The sequence below is a fragment of the Elephantulus edwardii genome, unplaced genomic scaffold (genome assembly GCF_000299155.1).
Source record: "Elephantulus edwardii isolate Elephantulus edwardi_28Jun2011 unplaced genomic scaffold, EleEdw1.0 scaffold00136, whole genome shotgun sequence".
NCBI classification, from domain to species: domain Eukaryota; kingdom Metazoa; phylum Chordata; class Mammalia; order Macroscelidea; family Macroscelididae; genus Elephantulus; species Elephantulus edwardii.
Window position 1 is genome coordinate 3,073,833 of NW_006399886.1, and position 5,061 is coordinate 3,078,893.

At 43.0% G+C, this 5,061-nt stretch overlaps 1 pseudogene; it reads right to left on the reverse strand.

Annotated features, from left to right (window-relative positions):
• Nucleotides 1–757: 757 nt before the first annotated feature.
• LOC102859331 lies at nt 758–1,538 on the reverse strand (annotated as a pseudogene).
• Between the last annotated feature and the right edge of the window lie 3,523 nt (nt 1,539–5,061).

Below are 5,061 nucleotides of genomic sequence, written 5' to 3' on the forward strand. Positions count from 1 at the left end.
GGATGCAATATCCTCATTCAGAACAAAATTATGTGCAAATTTAGAAAGAAACTATCAATTGTTTATATGTAAGATAAAATTCTTGTTAGCGGTGCCATTGAGTCAGCTAAAACTCATCGATTCTATGAACAACAGATGGGAAGCTTGCCCTGTTCGGCATCATCCCCGTAAACCTCATAAAACTGCATCAACCATTTTCAGAGTTGAATCTATTATTACCAGTACTGTGTCAATTGATCTCACTTGGATCTTTTTTCATTTGCTAATCCTTTATTTTTACCAGTATTTTGTATTTTTCCCAAAAACTGGAACTTCCTGGCAACATGCCTAAAATATAGAGGTTGATAAAAATTGAAACAAGTCTTTAAGAATCAACATAATCTTGATTATATCTTATCTGAATTTAGAGAACATAACAAAAATAGATTTGATTCATCAAACACTAATGAGCCAAGATTAGGCAGATTGTGGCATGACATAAAGAACATTACATTTGAAGAAAGCAAAAGATCATTAAAAAGGCAGGAAAGAAAGGGAAGATAAAAATTAATGTCACAAAAGACTTTGAACTTACTCTTAAATGTTGTTGCTGTTATGTGCCTTTGAGTCATCAGTGACTCATAGTGACCTCATGTACATAAGCGTTAAAACCTGCACTATACTGAGCCAATTCAAAAGGGCTGAACTCACTCAGCATTTTTTTTTTCTTGACAGTGGAATAAGTTTATTCTTATGTACAGAAGAGTCGGTGTGTACATCAGCCCAGTTTGGTGGCTAGTTCTTTGGCCTGGGCCTTCTCCATCTTGGCGATGCGGGCCACTGACTTGGGCCCCAGGATATTGCCTCCCCAGTGGCAGTGGATCTCATCATATCTGTCGTGATTGGTTCTGATGGCTTCTACCAGCATCGTCAGAGCACCTTTATCTTTTGGGTTCACCTGCGTGAAGGCAACAGTGGTGCAGGTCTTCCGGTGGACAAGGTGGCCCAGCCTGGCCTTGCCCTTGATGATGCAGCAGGGAACACTCATCTTCTGACACAAAGCCGGCAGGAAGACCACCAGCTCTATCGGGTCCACGTCATGTGTGATCACCACCAGTTGGACCTTCTTGTTTCCACCAAGGTGGTGATCGTATTCACCCCAGCATGGAGGATGGGGGACTCTTGGTGGGAGTGTCTCCTTTGCCAGCAGCCTTCTTCTCAGCCTGGGCAAGCAGCTTCTGCTGCTTCTTCTTGATCTCTGGTCGGTACTTGTGGGCCAGCTTTAGCAGCTGAGCAGCCGTCTGGTGGTCCAAGCCCTGGGTGAACTGGTTAATGGCGGGTAGCACCTTGAGTCGTTTGTAGAGTCCGCTGCAGCCGGATGTAAAGGGGCCATTTGACAAAGCGGGTAAGGTCCTTTTTGAGTTGGATGTCCTGCCTGATGCCAAAGTTTTTGGGCCTTTTCTCGATCAGGGGATTCACCACCTTCTTGGCCTCCTGTTTCTTGACCACAGCGGCACCAGGGCCAACTTCTTCCCTTTGGCCTTCTTTCCCTTTGGCATCTTGGGTAGATGGGAGAGAGAATCACTTAGCATTTCTTAAGCTGAAAGAACTGAAGATTAAATTCAAGCTGTGAGTTGCACTGCTTAAGGATGGTATGGGAAGAAAATGGAATGATTCAGGAAGAATTAAAAGGAGATGAAAGGAGTATACGGAGTCAGTGTACCAAAAAGATTGACTGACATTGAAGAATTTCAAGAAACAACATATAATCAAGAGCAATGGTGATGAAGAAGTAAGTGCAGGCTGCACTTTGTAGGACTTGGTAAGAAATAAAGCCCCAGGAAATGATGAAATATCAGTTGACACATTTCAATAAACAGATGGTGCCCTACATGTGCTCACCGAGTTTTGCCAAGAAATCTGAAGGACGACTACTTGGGCACCTGACTTGAAGAGATCCATGTTTTTTCCCCCATTAAAAATAAATAAATAAATAAAGTGACCAGACTGAGTGTGCAAATTATCAAATAATATCATTAATATGGGGTTTTCACATGCTGCAGAAGGTCAAAGACTGCAGCCTACAATATGGATTGAGGCTCAATGTCAAGAAGACAAATATTCTCACCACTGGACCATTTGGCAGCATCAGGATGGATGGTGAAGAGATTGAGATTGTTCACAGCTTTAGTTTGCTTGGCTCCACAGTCAACACTCTTGGCACCAGTAGCCAAGAATTCAAAAGGTGCATTGCCATTGGATAGTCTGCTATTAGGGACCTCTCCAAAGTACTGAAGAGCAGTGGTGTCTCTCTGGAGCCTATGGTGTGTCTAATGGAGGCCATGGTCTCCGCATCAGAGAGTTGGACAATGACCAAGGAGGATAGAAGGAGAATTGATGCCTTTGAGCTGTGGTGCTGAAGAAGAGTATTGAGAATACGATGGACTGCTAGGAAAACAAACAGATTCATCCTGAAGAGGGTTAAACCTGGCTGCTCCTTGGAGGAAAGGATTCTGAGGCTCTGTCTAACATACATTGGACATGTTGTAAGGAGAGACTGGTCCTTGGAGAAGGATATTATGCATGGTAGGGTGGAGGGACAGCGCAGGAGAGGAAGGCCCTCTGTGAGATGGATTGATTCAGTGACTGGGATAATCGGGATTTGAGTGTCAGAGACAGTGCGATTGTCATAGGACAGAGCAGAGTTTAGGGCTGTTGTACATAGGGTCGCTATGAGTCGCAAGCGACTTGATGGCACATAACAACAACAACAACAACAGCATCATTAATATCACACACTGTTAAAATCCTGCTGAAGATTATCCAGATTTCACTGGAACAGTACATTGACAGAGAACTACCAGAAATGCAGATGGGTTTAGAAGAGGTTGTGGCACTAGAGACATTATTGTCAATGTCAGATGGATCTTGGCAGAGAGCAAAGAGTACCAGAAGAATGTCTATCTGTGTTTCATTGACTAGGCAAAGGGATTTGACTGTGTGGATCACAACAAATTGTGGCTAACCTTGAGGAAATCGGGTACCCCAGAACAGTTGATTGTGCTTATACAAAATCTAAACTTGAATCAAGAAGCAGTCCTCAGAACAGAGCAAGAAAACACTGCATGGTTCAAAATCAGGAAAGGAGAGCATCATGGATGCATCTATATGTAGAACAAGGAGGCAGGGCTTTACCAGGAGGAGTATGACATCAAGATTGGGAGGAAAACTCATTTACAACCAACCTATGATACGCAGATGACACAACCTTGCTTGCTGAAACTGAAGAAGACCTGCCGCAAAATGTTAATATCAAGAAGACGAAGATTCTCACCACTGGGCCAATTGGCAGTAGGATAATAGATGGAGAAGAGTTTGAAGTTGTTAGCAATTATAGTTTACATGGATCCACAAATAACACTCTTAACACCAGCAGTCAGGAAATCAAAAGACAGATTGCATTGGGAAAATCTGCTGTCATGGACCTCTTCAGAGTTCTGAAGAGCAATGATGTCAGTCTAGAAACAAAGGTGCGCCTAATCCAGGCCATGGTCTTCTCAATTACTTGTAAGCTTCAAAGAGCTGGACAATGACAAAGGATAACAGAAGAAAAAGAGATGTTTTCTAGTTGTGGTGCTGGAGAAAAGTCTTGAAGATAACACAGACTGCCAAGAAAACAAGTAGGTCTGTCTTGAGAAGGTAAAATCAAGTGTCTCCTTGGAGGCTAGAATTTTGAAGCCCTGCCTCACTTACTTTGGGCATGTGGCCAGGAGAGACTGCCTTGGAAAAAGACATCATGCTCAGAAGGGCGGAAAGACAGCACAGCAAAGGAATACCCTGGACAAGATAGACTGATATAGTAACTGTGACACTGGGGGTTGGTGTGCTGGAATTTGTGAGACTGGTTCAGGACAGGGAAGGGTTAGAGCTGCTGTACATAAGGTTGCTATGCATCGCAGGTAACTCAATGGCACATAACAATATTATATTATGACAGGTTTGGAAGCAGGAGTGGCATCCAAACTCTATGAACTTTGATAAGTGTTGATAGTTATAGACGGGCTTCGGCCATTTTGTTCATAGGGTCACTATGAGTCGTGCTCGACTTGAAGGCAATTAACAACATTCCAAGCCAGTCTCATCCTCTCCAACAGACTTAATTCCATTTCTCCAGTCACTGAATCAGTCCATATCATCCTGGGTCTTTCTCTCCTACACTGTCTCCTCACCCTTCCAGGCATGATGTCTCTCTCCAAGGATTGGTCCCTTATGGCCACGTGCCCAAAGTATGTGAGATGGAGCCTCAAAATCCAGGCAGTGCCTGGTTGCACTCTCTCTAGGACAGAATTGTTTGTTTCTCTGGAAGTCCACTGCATGTTCAACAGTAATCCAGGCCATTAACTCAGCACCACAACTCAAAGACATTGATCCTTCTTCTCTTATCCTTAGTTATTGCCCAGCTCTCAGATCCATAGAAAGAAATTGTGAAGACTAAGGCATAGATCAGGTACACCTTAGTCTCCAGACTGACATAGTTACTCTCCAGCACTCAGGCAATGTCTTTGACAGCATACTTTCACAATTTATCATTTGATTTCCTGACTTCTATGTGGAACTGAACAATCTAAAGTTTTTAATAATTTCAATTTCTTCTCCATCCACCATAAAGTTGCTGATGGGGCCGATAGCGAAAATTTTTCTTCAGTTTCTTGTTTGTTTGGTTTTTACATGCACGGTTGGTGTTTTATTTTTCAAAGAGGAGTTCTAAAACATCACACTAAATCAGGTCAAAAGATAAAGTTTAAAATAGACTGTTTTCTAAGGATAGATGATAACATATGTAATGACTGTTCACTCTGCAAAATCTTGATCTTAGAGTGTATGATATGCCTAGTAGGCAATAGAACCTGTTGTTGTTGTTGTTATGTGCCGTTGAGTCACTTGCGACTCATAGCGACCCTATGTACAACAGCCCTAAGCTCTGCTCTGTCCTGTGCCAATCGCACTGACTCTGACACTCCCATCTCAATTATCCCAGTCACTGAATCAATCCACCTCATAGAGGGCCTTCCTCTCCTGCGC